Source organism: Lathyrus oleraceus, chromosome 5 (assembly GCF_024323335.1).
Source record: "Lathyrus oleraceus cultivar Zhongwan6 chromosome 5, CAAS_Psat_ZW6_1.0, whole genome shotgun sequence".
Lineage (NCBI taxonomy): Eukaryota > Viridiplantae > Streptophyta > Magnoliopsida > Fabales > Fabaceae > Lathyrus > Lathyrus oleraceus.
In genome coordinates, this window is record NC_066583.1 from 164,656,861 (window position 1) to 164,672,022 (window position 15,162).

Here is a 15,162-nt window from a genome sequence, read left to right on the forward strand (position 1 = left end):
GTAGATATGTAAATTATTAAGTTTTAAAAAAAAAGGATTTTCACGTGCACACATTTTGATTTTTTTTTTGCATATTTCTAACAAATATCAAGGACCTGAAGATATAAACAAGATAATTAGTGTTGAAATACCCAATCCATTGAAGGGTGCTAAGTTGTATAATTTTGTTAACAAAAATATGGTCCATGGACATCGTGGTTTGGCAAATAAAAGTTCACCTTGCATGAAAGATAGAAAATGTTGCAAATATTATCCTATTAAAAGTTCAAAGTTCAACTATAATCTATCAAGATGACTATCTTGTTTATAGAAAAAGATATAATGGATACACAATTGAGAAAAATTGAATCATCCTTCACAACGGTCATGTTATGCCTCATAATCTAAGTTTATTGTTAAAGTAGCAATCATGCATCAACATGGAATGGTGCAATCAAAACAGATCAATCAAATAACTATTCAAGTACATAAAGAAAAGTTCATATCAAATTCCAATTATAATTGTACTTACGTACCTTCAGATGATAATACAAAGGTAGAAAAAGTAACACCGATGAAATCAAGAAATATCTTCAAGTGAAACATGCTGGAGGGTATTTTCATTTCCAATATATGGGAGGAATCCAATTATGGAGAGATTGTTTTTTCACATGGAAGGCGGAAATTTTGTATACACATTTTTTGCATATCTACATTTTTATTGCAACAACATGGTAATAAATTTTCTATTCATTCTTTGCAATGTTATTTTTGCAATGTGCTAAGTTGTATAATTTTGTGTTATGTATTTTTCTTGTAAAATTTATTTATTACTATGTTCTTACAAGTATTGACAAGCTACTTTCATTTTAATCACCAAATACATTTTTACACAGACAACATACGTTAAAATATTTTTAACACGAAATACATATATAACATTTTTTTAATAAGGAAAACATACAATCAAACTAAATCCCCTCTTAGAAGTTTTTTAAATAAAGAAAAATAACAACTATTAATTGATAACACACAACCCTCAGAAGTACAGAGAATGAAAACATCTTTAATAACTTATTATGTTTAGCTAGGACCCTTAATAATAACTTCAACTTAAATATTAGTTAGTTGTTCTACAATTCTTCCTAATCTCTCCATTGGATCCTGTAAGAGGACTTATGTCCCCCATCTTGATCATAGCAGCAGCAAAATCAGATGAAAAAGAACTTGGATTAGTACTATATCCACTCACTATAGAATCGGTAGACCTGCCGTTGAAAAGTTGTTGATCAGAATGGAGAAGACCTTTGTTCTGAACAAGATTCTTGAAGTAGTTGTTGTCAAAAGAAATGGGAGTCTGGAGATCAAGGGGTGCCAAATTGTTATCCCCAGAGCATGCTGCATTTGGACAGTTTGATTGCCTCGTAGTAGCAAAAGAAGTATCTATGTTGGTCTCGTTGTAGATTCTTGTCCTAAAGGTTGTGCACCTTGCTTGTCCAATTGTGTGACCACCTACTCAATTAATTAAGACACAAAATTAAGTATTTCAAAATTATTTGTTCGTTCTTGTTTGAGAAATTACATTAATTTCAGTAAATCCTTGTAACTATACCTGATAATGTGACTAAGTCCTTGATGGAAAGACCATTATCCCTAAACATTTTGGCAAGCACATTGAGGTCGGAAGTTGGTCTTGGAATGGAGGCAAGTGCAGCAGACTAACTGGATTTCCTCACGCGGAGTTGTTGGTTTTCTACCCAGTATTCGGTGGATGTAAACCCTAATCCTTTTTATCCTCATCAGAGTTGTTGGCTACTACCCCGTATTCGGTAGTCGTAAGTCCTATCTCTTTTCCCCTAGCAGATGTAACCTTTGTGGTTCGTTCTGGTTGATGGTGGATTTTGTGGTCTTCTACCCCGTATTCGGTAGTTGTAAATCCTATGTTGTTGTGGTTTTTCTCCCCAGCGGAGTTTGTGCCTTGTGGTACAGTTGGATAATTGCCGTTTGCTAGCAATTTTATCCTCAGATGAGTCTTTGGTTCTCTACCCGGTTGGTCGGTAGTGGTAAACCTCTTATTTCCTCAGCCAGATTTTTGGTTTTCTACCCCGTATTCGGTAGTTGTAAACCTTAATGTCTCCCCTTTGCATAGTTAACCTTGTTGTTCATCCTAACCGATGATGGTTACTCTTTGTGGTTATCTTCATTCGATATTCGATGTTGATATTCCTTCCTTGCTTCTGGATAATTGTCGGTTGCTAGCAATTGTATCCCCAGCAGTCTTCTGGATCATTGCCGTATGCTCGCAATGTTATCCCCTTTGAAGTCGCCAGCAAGTCCTTGTGGATAATTGTTGTTTATGCAATTCATCCCCGGATCATTGATTTTGTATCAATGCATTCCCTGCGAGTCATCTTTCATTTACCCTTTTGTTGGTAATGTTGTTGCTCCCTTTGATCGGTCATCTTTATATACCTAGTTTTGGTATCCCGATGCCTTTCTTTTCGGTCGATTTATCCTTTGTTAACCCAGTAACCGGTTGTGGATAATCTTCCATGCGAGTATGTTATCCACGTTCTGACGGTAATGGATAATATATCTCATGCACTCTTCAGTCGAAGCCTTTTGTGTTTCCCCGGTCGAGTAAGATTCGTTATTTCCTTTTGCGGAATCGAATATTTCTTTGTTGTTGGGTAATTGCCGGATGCTTGCAATTTATCCCCCGTGAGTTGTCTTTCGTTTACCCTGTTGTTGTTGGTAACGATTGTCTCTCTTTTCGGTTGATCACCTATTATATACCCAGTAACCGGTATCTCTGGTGTCTCTTCCTTTCGAGTATATTATTCACGTTCTGACGGTAATGAATAATATGTCTCATGCGCTCTTTGGTTGGAGTCCTTTGTTGATTTTCCCCAGTAGAGTAAGATTCGTATTCTTTGTAGAATCAAATATCCATCCTTTTGGATGATGATTGTGTTGGCATATATACCAATCCACGTTTTCGGTAGGTCACCTATTATATACCCTGGTATCCCTGATGTTTCCTTCCATGCGAGTTTATTATCTACGTTCTGACGGTAATAGATAATATATCTCATGCGAGTATACTATCCACGTTCTGACGGTAATGGATATTATATCTCATGCACTCTTTGGGTTTGTGTCCCCAGTTGAGTAAGGTTCGTTTTCCCGTTGTGGATTCGAATGTCCATCCTGTAAGTCGATTTGCTTTTTCAAGCCCTCCTTTCGGATGATGAGTGTTTTGACATATATACCAATTCACGTCTTTGGTCGGTCACCTATTATATACCCTGGTATCCCTGGTGTTCCTTCCTTTCTGCTCCCTATTATGACTTTGGTCCCTTGTGGAGTCAGATTTTCCGGAGTTGATGTACCTTTTTCAGGTCTTTCTCAGAGGTTTGGTTGATTGATATCTCTCACCCTTATACCGGTCTTGGATATTCATTCTTCCTGAGTTTGTTACCCTTATACCGGTAACACCTCATTCTTTGTTGCTTCCCCCGGAGAGTCTTTGTTAGACTTTTCTCCAGTGGAGTTTCCTGTGGTGATTTTTACCCTTTTTCTATATTGGCGTTTTCCCCAATATATGCAATTTTCCCCGGCAGGGAGATTCTTTGTGAATCTTTTCCCTAGTCCGAGTCCGGATTTTTATCCGAAGTATCCTTTGTGGATAGTTTGAGTCAGCTTGAGTCTTTCCAATGGATGTATTGTCCTTTGGAATTTTCTTTTCCCCAGTGTGAGTCCTTCATTCCCCGGTGAGGTCTCCAGTCCAGTTGTGTCTTGTTCACGCTGTGTCAGTTTTGTTCCCTAATTCAGAGTCGTGTCCTGCTCACGCATTCTTTCTCTTTCTATCCCCAATAAGAGTCCCCATTAGAGTCTTGTTAATGTCTATGTTCCTGGTGAGTGTATTACTCCGACGGATCGTCTTTTCTTCTTTGTGGACCCGTATTCCCCACAGAGTTTGTGTCTTTTGCATGCATACATTTGCATCATGAGGTCTCTTAGGGACCAAAATTTGTCTCATTACTGTTATTTAAGCCCATTCTACCGCGTCGAGATGAAGATTTCTAAACTTCACTTCTCCGGCTAGAATGACCTTAAATAGGGGCATCTGTAAGACCCCATTTTTGTCCCTAAGATCCCTCATGGCATCATATCATATCATATCATTGCCTCAAGGATCTTTGTGCACCTTGCCTTCTTCCCTTTGGGTGGGTTATCTTTTGAGTGTGATTCTTGATCACCAAGCATGTTTTGCATTTGTATATCATTGCTTTTCTTTTTGTTCACTAACCAAAAGTACAAAAATATGTCATCTAACCTTTGTCTTGCAGATGAAGCAATCCTAGGTCAAAGCAGTCAAAGGCAGTCATTGAGCAATAAATGGTGGTCATTCTTGAGAATTTGGACACCACAATCATTCACAAGAGCTTATATGAGCTATGATATCATTTTGAATCAAAATCCCAAGTGGTAGGGGCTTGAATCTCATCAGAACATTGCCAGGTCAACTGAAGCCCTGAAAAGTCAACTACCAAGTCAACTGTGGATTTGGAGGTGGGAAGTGACTAGAAATACTTCATTCATGTTCAAACAAGTCTCATTTGACATTTCAAACATCAACCTTGAAGAAAATAAAGTCAGGTCAAAACTTTCCAAAAATAGTAAGTGACCTATAATTCAAATTTGCCAAAAATGGAAAGGTTTTAACCTAACTTCAACTTCAAATTACATCATCAAAAAGGCTTCAAATGAAATTTTGTTGAACATGAAAGTTGTAGATCTTTCTCTCCCGTTTCCAAAAAGTCCAAGATCATCAATTTCTCATGTGTAGTTAAGGAGATGTGATCAAAACATGGCAAGGTGTACATGGAGGTTCAAACATGCATAACTTCTCAACCAAATGTCCAATTCAAGTGGCTCTTTTTTGTACATTCTTCTCTTGAACTCTACTATCCAAATCATGCATTGCATTTCATGAAATATCATCATATGAACATGTGCCAATCCACTTGATTTTTGGAGGGAATTTTCAAAGTTTAAAATTGGCTAATTGTTGGAACTTTCTATCATTACCAATAGCTCCAAAATGCATTTTTAAGTGAAATTGGATCAGCCACGTGCACTGTTCATCCATGATATTCATGCATAGGGTGAATTGGCCATTTGGCATTTGCACCTTATTTTCACTAAACCAATTGCCATGAGCTTAAGCATGATTAGGGAAGTGATTAAGAGGAAGTATATATAACTAACCCTAACAGAATTCAGCTAACAACATTCATTATTTTCAGATCTAGATCTAGAATATCAAATTTCTCTCTCAAATTTTCTTCCATTTTATTCATTTCCAATCCATTTTCTTGTTTGATTCTTGTTATTGAGTTGATATTGAGTAGGATTACACATAGATCCAGTAGAAATCGTGCAGCATTGGAGCATTTGAAGCATGGATGCAACAATGGCAAATCAAGAATTCTGTGGAATCGTGCATGACTGAGCTACAATTCTCCTTCCATTCATCTTCACAAGTGTTCTAGAAGAGAGTTTGAGCATTGCAAAGGCATAGATCCAGCTGAATCCAGTTCTGCTTCTACAAAAGGTTACAAATTCATTCTCATAATTTTTCTTTTAATGGACATGATGTGATAGATCTTTGGATGCTGAGTAGATTGAGCTTTAAATCGTATGAATCCATGCTAAATTGAGTGAGAACTGATTGATTGAATTTTGGATGGTGAATCTTTCTTGCTTCGATCCATGCGTGTTATGATGTTGTTTCATGAAATGCTTGGTGATTCTTGTTGCCTGATGAATGATCTTTACAATGCTATGATTTTTTTTGAATTCTGGAGCATTTGATTTTTTCTGGAAATTTTTGGATGAAGATCATGAAGATCTTCATCGTGTTCATGTTGTTCTTCATTTCCTGCGGATTCTCTTACCAGTTCATGATTTGGCCACGCTTTTAATCTGCTTGCCATGCTTTTCCGTTCCTTTAAGTGTTTTAGCTAGGGTTTACGTGTGATAGGTCCACCTGTGTGCCACGCCATGTCCACGTTTCGCTTTGATTGGTTAGGATGCGCTTGACCTGGCCACATATGCATTGACCGGCCAGGTCATTTAATGAAACGCTGCGTTTGCAGCTTAGCGCCTATTTCATTTTTAAATATTGCTTCAGTTCGATTCCTCCGTGTAGCATATTTTCAAATACCATGCTTCTTTTTCTTGTTTCCCTCCATAATCATGTACATGATCCATATGCTTTTTTTAATTTTTCTTCATCTTATAAAATCCATAAATAATTGAAAATACATCCAAAAAATATGAGGATTTCTGTGTTAGGTCCCATTTTCTGTCTAGTTTTTTTTGGTTATTTTTACACAAATTGTGCATGGTTGAAATTTAATTGGTGCTAGGGTTTGTTACCATGTATCACATTTTGTACCTTGCTTGCCATATCTCTTGTGAAATGATGAGTTTTAATCCAATGAATCTGAAATTTGACATGCTTAAACTAGACATCTTGCTGGACATTTTGGTGTTGAGTTTGTATTTTTCTCATTTGTGGTTGCTGAGTTATGATCCTTTGAATGTAGGTGTGACAATGTGTGTCACACCTTTGCTTGTTCAACTTGATGAATTTCTTTGCCATGCCAAATAAATTCCAAATTGTAAGACCCCAATTTTGTCCCTAAGATCCCTCATGGCATCATACCATATCATGTCATTGCCTCAAGGATCATTGTGCACCTTGTTTCCTTCCTTGTGGGTGGGTTGTCTTTTGAGAGTGGTTTCTTGATCACCAAGCATGTTTTGCATATGTATATCATTGCTTTTCATTTGTTTACTAACCAAAAGTACAAAAATATGTCAGCTAACCTTGTTACTTGCAGATGAAGAAATTCTAGGTCAAGACAGTCAAAGGCATTCATTGAGCAATAGATGGTGGCCATTCTTGAGAATTTGGGCACCATGATCATTCACAAGAGCTCATATGAGCTATGATATCATTTTGAATCAAGATCCCAAGTGGAAGAGGCTTGAAATTCATCTGAGCATAGCCAGGTCAACTGAAACCCTAGAAAAGTCAACACAAGTCAACTGTGCATTCAATCATGGATTTGAAGGTGGGAGATGGTTAGAAATACCTCAGTCATGTCCATACAAGTCTCATTTGACATTTCAAACATCAACAATGAAGAATTTGAGGTCAGATGAAAACTTTCCAAAATTAGTAAGTGACCTGTAATTTGGAATTGCCAAAAATGGAAAGGTTTTCTCCTCAAGATTACATCATCAAGAAAGCTTCAAATGAAATTTTGTCCAACATGAAAGTTGAAGATCGTGTTCTCCCCTTTCCAAAATGTCCAAGAACATCAATTTCTCATTTGTGGTTGAAGAGATATGATCAAAACATGGCAAGGTGTACATGGAGCTTCAAGCATGCATAACTTCTCAACCATAGCTCCAATTCAAGTGGTTCTTTTTGCCAAATTCTTCTCTTGAACTCTACTATCCAAATCATGCATTACATCTCATCAATTATCATCACATGATCATTTCATATTTCACTTGATTTTTGGAGGGAATTTTCAAAGTTTAAAATTGGTGTGATGTTTAAGTTTTCTATCATTACCAATAGCTCCAAAATGATGTTTTAAGTGAAATTGGATCACCAACACGTGCACTGTTCATCATGCACACCATGCATGGGGTAAAATGGCCATTTTGCATTTGCACTTCATTTTAGCTAATTCTCATTACCATTGCTTAAGCATGATTAGTAAAGTGATTAAGAGGAAGTATATATAACATAATCATAACACAAAATGCTAACCACAATTCACAAATCTCAGATCTAGAATTTTTCTCTCAAATTTCTCTCAAATTTTTCTCTCAAATTTTTCTCTCATTTCTTCAAAGCATTTGCATAATCCTTGCTCAGTTCATCATCTAGCATCATCACTGATCCATATTCAAGCCAAGAACCACTTGAATTCGTGCAAATTTGGAGCTGCTCAAAGTGAGAACAACAATGGTGAAATCTTGAATCAGTGGAATCGTGCATAGCTGAGCTTTGATCTTCCTCCTAATCATCTTCATAAGCATTATAGAAGAGTTTTCAAGCATCACCAGGCCTCGAATCCAGCTGAATTCAACTCTGTTTCTACAAGAGGTCACAAATTCACTCTCATAATTTTGTTTTTAGTTAACATAATGTGATAGATCTGTGATTGCTGGTTAGTTTAGGCTTTGAATCGTGTGAATCCGTGCCAAATTGAGTGAGAAAGGTTGATTCGAAGTTTGGATGATGATTATTATTTCATTCGATTCTTGCATGTTATGATGATTTTGGATGAAATGTGTGTTGATTCTTAGTGTATGATGTTAGATCTTTGCAATGCCATGCTTAATTCGTGTTTCTGGAGAGTTTGAAAATTTTATGGAAAATTGTTGATGAAGATCATGAAGATCTTCATCGTGTTCTTGAGTTGCTGCATATTACCTACGGATTCTCACACAGCCTTCATAGCATTACCTGCGTTTTTTCTTGCATGTTCTTCAACTTTACCTGCGGATTTGGCTTTTGCATGCATGCACGTTGTGCTTAGGGCTTGATCCAAACGACCGCGTTTAGCTAGCGCGCACTTTTCATTTCAAACTTCGTCTGGCTTCGATTCCTGGCTCTTGCAAATTCAAATATGCCTTGTATTTTATTTCCTTTCCTTCCATTTAATCATATGCTTTGGCTTTCTACTTTTTTTTAATTTTTCATCCACTTATAAAATCCATAAATAATTGAAAACAACTCCAAAAAATATGAGGTTTTTTGTGTTAGGTCCTATTTTCTGTCTAGATTTTTTTGATTATTTTTACACAAATTGTGCATGGCTGGTTTTTAATTGGTGCTAGGAAATGTTCACATGTATCATATTTTGTACCTTGCTTGCCATTTTCTTTGTGAAATGATGATGGTTTATCCAATGAATCTGAAAATTGACATGCTTAAACTAGACTCTTGGATTGATCTTTTGGTGTTGAGTTTGCATTTTTAGCATTTTTGGTTGTTGAGATATAACCTGGTTAATGTAGGTGTGACAATGTGTGTCACACCTTTGCTTGCTCAATTTGTTGATTTTCTTTGCCATTCCAAATAAATGCCAAATGATGTGATTTTTTGCATGATGCTTCTTCTGGATGTTAGGATTGATCATGAATTTTTGTGGAATTTTTGGATTGAGTTTTGATTTGTTTGATATTTTTCTTTCAGGATTGCCATTTGTGAACTTTTGAGTAGTCATGAACTCCAATGATTTGTGAAATGATGGTTGTTTATCATATGAACTTGAAATTTTGTAAATTGTTTCTAGACACTTTGAAGTTTATTGTGGCTTTGGTTTGAGGTCTTTATCATTTGTCAATTCTGTTTTAGGCTTGTGCTAAGTTGATGTACCATTTGTGGTCCTAATTGAGCTTGTTTGTGCTTACCTTGACTTGATGAATTTGATTGCCATGCTTATACTTGTCCAAATGCCATGATTTTTGGTGTGTTGATCCTTTGATATGTTCTGTTTAGCCATGATTTTTCTTGAGATTTATTGAACCATTTTGGAATTAATATGCCTTTGTTCATTCTGTTACTTCAATGTGATTCCAACTTGCATGCTTTACCTTATTTGATTTGTGAAATGAACTTGGTTGATGATAATGACATGAGACTTTTTGGATTATGTTCTTAATTGATTGAGCTTGATTCTTGTCAATTTTCATGTTCTGTTTTGAATTATTTCTCCCTCTTTGACCCTAGGCCTTGTCCTAGTGGTTTGCTTCTCATGTTTGAGTTTGGTTTTCAGGTTAAGGAAGCATATGGCCATAATTGGATTGATTCACTTGATTGAATGGATTATTTGGTTTATATTGACTAATCTTAACTTGTTTTGTAGGCGGCTTTTAGCTTATTTGAGTTGAGCTTGTGCTTTGCATATTGTGGCATAGCTTGTTTGACTGTGTCTGTTGACTGTTGATTCTTAACTGTCTGTTTAACTTTTTGACTTGTATACTGATTGAGTTGGATTGTTTTCAGGTACATTAGTTGCTAAGTTCATTGTGAACTTGTTTGTGCTTTGCTTGGTTGCTTAACCTAGGTATAACTTCTCTTCTTCATGTAGTCTGGAAGACCTAGCCTGTTATGTGGTCAGGCAACTGTCTGAAGTCCTCCTTAAGAGGCAATGCTTGTGATTGTTTATTTTTGTCCCCAAGCAGGAAAAGTCCTTTGATAAGGCAATTGACAGATAAAAGAGATGTGCAATCCATCTCCTGTTAGTCTGTGTGTCATCCCTTTGCTCACATTACATGTTGAGGCATTGTGGATATTAACCCAAGATCTATAGAGTCATTAACTTGTGGAGAGAGTTCCAACTTTCTGAACTCCCACACCTTCTATCATTTGAAGCTCTCCCTGACCAGGGATAAGAGCCATGAGGCACACCCCTCATATCCTTTTCATCTGCTTCACCTTAACTCTCAATGTTAAGGTTAAGAGCAACATTTACCCCATTCCAGTTGACTTTAAAGTCTAACCCTTGCTTGAGCCTAATTGCTTGTGTATAGTGTGTGCTAACTGAATCATTGATTGCTTATTGGTTCATTCATCTGTGCCTATCTGCCTGTGTGCCTCTGTGCATTTATCATCATGAATTTCTCATTAGTGCATGATCATCATTTCATATCTTTGTGACACATCTTTGGTTTGTCCATTGAGGAATCAACTGTAAGTCCATTCATTGGCCATTGTTCCTATGATTTGGAAGGGATTGAGTGTAAGACCATTTCATTGGCCACTTATGTCCTCTTTGCTTATTGCTTTTGTTTGTTTGTTGTATGTGAGGATTCAATTGTAAGTCCATGTTGTTGGCATTTATTTCCCATGATCATCTGTTGGAGGTTAGTATAAGTCAAGATAGATTGGCATCTGACATCCATGTTCTGTTTTGTTCTTTGGAGATTGGTATAAGTCCAGATAGATTGGCATCCGGTATCCAGGTTTTGTTTTGCTTTGGGAGACTAGTATAAGACCATTTATTGGCATCTGGTATCTTTGTTTGTTTTAGGAGATTGGTGTAAATCCATTTATTGGTATCCAGTATCCACCTTTTGTTTGGGAGATTGGAGTAAGACCATTTATTGGCATCCGGTATCCATTTGCTTTGCTTATTTGTTATTGCTCATTTGATGCCTATTCCAAAGGACACACTTGGATCATCTTCTATATGATCTCAAGAGGTGAACCCTTCTGAGAAGTTTTACACTCCATTATCCACACCTTCTTTGTTCCAAAACCCTTTTCACACATTACTTTCAAAACTTGAAATAAATATTGTGCAAACATCTTCATGTCTTTTCAAATTAGAAACCTGGACCTTAAGTCCTTGATTTTCAAACTTCACTTTTGATAACACTTCTTTCTGAATTGAATCTTAATCATACTTTGACCATATTTTGTGAATACTCATAATCAATTAACTTCACACATTCAATTGTTTTGATGGCTTTGTCCATTCTTGTTAAATTTTTCATACATTAGCCATAGGTTTCAATTATCATAATGGTTGATGTAAATCTTACCTTATCCTTAGTGAGTTGATTGTAAGTCTTCCATACTTATTATAGGGTTAACCCCTCACTAGTATGTTGAAGTTGTCCTCGCATGGTGGATTGTTGATTCAGGTTGAGTTTTCTCCCATTGATAATGAAAAACCTTAGGGCTTGTGTTTTAAAATGAATTCACAAATTTTTGGAAATCTTTTAGCCAAACTACGGCGTTTTGATCCTTTACCTTTTCATGGAAAGGTACGTAGGCAACGGGTTCATCCGTTCAAACACAAAAATAATAACTTGCATATTCTTTTCTCATCCTCCCATTCATGTTTGCACAATAAATATTTCATAAACAAATAACATTTTCATTCAACAAGTGTGAAAAGGGCTCCCTTGGAGTACCTAGGACGTTTTGGGTGCCTAACACCTTCCCATTGCGTAATTTACCCCTTACCCAGACTCTCTGATCTTTTCATTAGTTTTCTATGTGTAAAACTTCTTAGGCTTTTGTTCGCTTTTTAGCCAATCCTTTGGATAAATAAAAGTGCGGTGGCGACTCGATTCTTTGTATACTTTGCTTTTGATTTAATCAATAAATCATAAAGTGACAAATACACCGCTACAGAAAAGTGGCGACTCCACTGGGGAGATATCCTTGGTGGTATTGCCTACTTTTCACCCTTGTTGTGCTATATTTGTTATTTGTTATATGACATATTTTTGTACAATTTGGGATAACTGTATTGATTGTAATGTTTGAATTGCTTGATATACAATTGCTGTTTGCTTTGGTGATCTCTGTGAGATGAGTTCTATACCCGAACTCGAGTGCACCTTAGGATAGGAGAATGGCATAGTCTTGTTGACTGGTGTGGAGTATTCCTTAGCCAGTTGACTTGCGAGTCCATTCACTTGGTGGAGGTCATGTTGGATTAATAATGTCACACAAGTTATTTCTGGTTAGGCATTATTCTTTCAATCATGTGCCGTAGAAGCCAAGGACCTTAGTTTACCAAGCCCATCTTGGCCTATTTTTAGGACGTAGTGCGGAGGTCGTTCAGATGTAAGTTCTGATGCGATTGTTACGCGATACTACACTCATAAGAGTTTCTCTTGAGAATATTTTTGGAATACGAGTATTCGTTCCTCCGATAATATTCGAAAGATGGGACGATGATTATGGGAACCTCTGGTAGAACATGTTCGGCAGGTTTAAACCCTAGTACACTCCCTTTGGGTGGTTCTTAACCGAGACTCCATGCTCGTGACTCTCAACAAACCCGTGATTCATGGTTGAGTCGTTCAGACAACCTTAATATCAATGGAACCTGGGTGTTGATAAGGTGAAAACCATAATCCACCAAAACGGATGGTTGATATTAAGGATGTTCGAGCCGGTTCATGTACCGTTAATATCAATGGAACTTGGGTGTCGATAAGGTGAAAACCTAAATCCACCAAAATGGATGATTGATATTAGGGATACAATGAGATTTCCCATGACCTTTGTCTGGTGTGCTTTGCTTGATCCTTGAGTGTGATTGTTGCATCCATGCATTCATGCATTCATCCGCATTCATGTCATCGAAAAAAATGAGAAAATTTTCAAGGAACTTAAAGGGTTTATTTGCAAAATTTTCAGACATGGAAAGACCGAAAAGGCATACAAAGAAGTACAGCTTTAGACAGCCTGATGTGAAAGAGTTAAGGAATATGACATCTTATGTATTGGATCCCTTGGGTTTCAAAGCTCGTTATGGGAAGCTTCTGCCTCTATTGACTACTCAAGTTGATGAAGGGTTGATGAGTACTTTGGCACAGTTTTATGATCCTCTGTATCACTGCTTCTCTTTCCCGGACTTCCAGTTGTTGCCTACTTTGGAGGAGTATTCTCATCTGTTGGGTATTCCTATTCTGGATCAGGTGTCGTTCAGTGGCTTAGAGAGTATTCCGACCGCTCGAGAGATTGCGAGCTTGTTGCACATAGATGAATCTCTGATTAAAGCTAATCTTACTACCAAAGGTGGAATTCAAGGTCTTCCTTCTGAGTTCCTCATCGCTCAAGCTACCTTTTATGGGAAGGCCAGGAGTGAGGATGCCTTTGAGGCTTTATTTGTGCTGCTCATCTATGGATTGGTATTATTTCCCAACTTCGACAAATTTGTGGATGCGAACGCCATTAAGATCTTCTCAGTTCTTAATCCCGTTCCGACTCTGTTGGGTGATGCCTATGTCTCTTTGCATCTGAGGAATGTAAAGGGTGGAGGAGTTATTGTGTGCTGTTTGCCTCTGCTGTATAAGTGGTTTATTTCTCACTTACCGTAAACGGTTGCTTTCAAGGAGAACAAGGGATGTCTACGGTGGTCTCAGAGGATTATGTCTCTCACTAATGATGATATCTCTTGGTATGATCGCGTGTATGATACCGTTCAGATCATTGATTATTGTGGTGAATTCCCTAATGTGCCTCTTCTTGGTACATGTGGTGGGATCAGTTACAATCCTATCTTAGCACGTCGTCAGCTTGGGTTCCCCCTAAAGGATAAACCTCATAACATTCTGTTAGAAGGTGTGTTCTTTCAGGAGGGTAAAGATCCCCAAGGCCTGAAAGCCAGGATGGTCCGCGCTTGGCGCAATATTCATAAGAAGGGTAGGAATGAGCTAGGTCCGAAGAATTGCATTGCTTTGGAGCCATATACTTCTTGGGTCAGACGGAGAGCTGCCGAATATCTTATGCCATATGATCATCCGAGACCTACACCGTTGGATGTGGCTGGGCCTTCAACCCTCCCTAACCAACGTGTAGAGGAGTTGAGAGAAGAAGACCTTTCACGTGCTTGGATCCGTGAAAGAGAGGAATTGCTTCAGCAGCTTAAGGAGAAGGACGCTCTGATTGAGTTTCTCGAGCATCAGGTGATCGATGATCCGAATGATACTTGGACTTCTCTGCTTCCTCAGTCTTCCAAGTTCTGGAAGAGGAAGTATGATCGACTTGCAAAGGAGAAAGCGGACATGGAAGCAGCCTATGAGAGAGAGATCAAGAAGCTTTGTGTATCTCGTCTTCCGGCATCCCGAGCTTCTAGGGATCCATAGGATGTTATCTTCATTTTCTCTTTGTAATGATCAAAAATGCTGTACTTCTTTGTTCCAAATATATTGAATGAGATATTTTCCATATGAAATTAAAATGCTTTAAATATTCAAAAATTGTAAATAATACCCTAAGGGTTCCTTGAAAATAAAAATAAAGCATCTGCACAAGCATTACATGCATCATTTTGCATAAGCGGGTTCTTCTGGTCTTCTTGTCTGTGGCCTAACTTTGTGCTCTTCATTTATTTTGAAGACAAGCTGACTCACCGGTACTATACCAGAGCCAATTCTGCAAGAGTAATGGATCAATTGGAACAAGAGAACAGAGAGCTGAAGGAAGAGGTGGCCCGTTTGAGTGCTTTGATGGAGCAGTTTCTGTCTGCCCAGAATCAACCTTCTCCGCCGCCTGCAACTCCTCCCCAGAGGACTGTTATATCAGAGGTTGCTGCTCCGACTGTGTCAGCCGCCAGT

At 37.7% G+C, this 15,162-nt stretch overlaps 1 pseudogene; it reads right to left on the bottom strand.

Moving 5' to 3' along the window:
• Positions 1 to 881: 881 nt before the first annotated feature.
• Positions 882 to 8,597, bottom strand: LOC127079446 (peroxidase-like; annotated as a pseudogene).
• Between the last annotated feature and the right edge of the window lie 6,565 nt (positions 8,598 to 15,162).